This window comes from Penaeus monodon, chromosome 25 (assembly GCF_015228065.2).
Source record: "Penaeus monodon isolate SGIC_2016 chromosome 25, NSTDA_Pmon_1, whole genome shotgun sequence".
NCBI classification, from domain to species: Eukaryota; Metazoa; Arthropoda; class Malacostraca; order Decapoda; family Penaeidae; genus Penaeus; species Penaeus monodon.
In genome coordinates this window covers 36,917,130-36,917,551 of record NC_051410.1, presented here as the reverse complement: position 1 = coordinate 36,917,551, position 422 = coordinate 36,917,130, and positions in this window count along the sequence as shown.

Genomic DNA, 422 nt, shown 5'->3' with positions numbered 1-422 from the left:
AAATGAAAGTTCTTTATGAAAAATACGGGAATATATGAGAAAGAGAGAGAGAGAAAATGAAAGTTCTTTATGAAAAATACGGGAATACATGAGAAAGAGAGAGAGTGAAAAATAAAAGTTCCTTGTGAAAATACTAAAATATAGGAGAAAGAGAGAGAGAAAAAAATAAAAGTTATATATGAAAAATACTAAAATATATTACAGAGAAAAAAAATTCTTTACGAAAAATACTAGAATATATAAGAATGAGCGAGAAACAAAAATGAAAAATACTAAAATGTATCAGAAAGAGAGAGAGAAAAAAAATCTTTACGACAAATATAACAAAATCTTCTTAACTAAAAAGATATACACGAAATCCTACATCCCCACCCACACATCCTTAGAAAACAAACAACAAAAAAAACACCAAAAACACAACA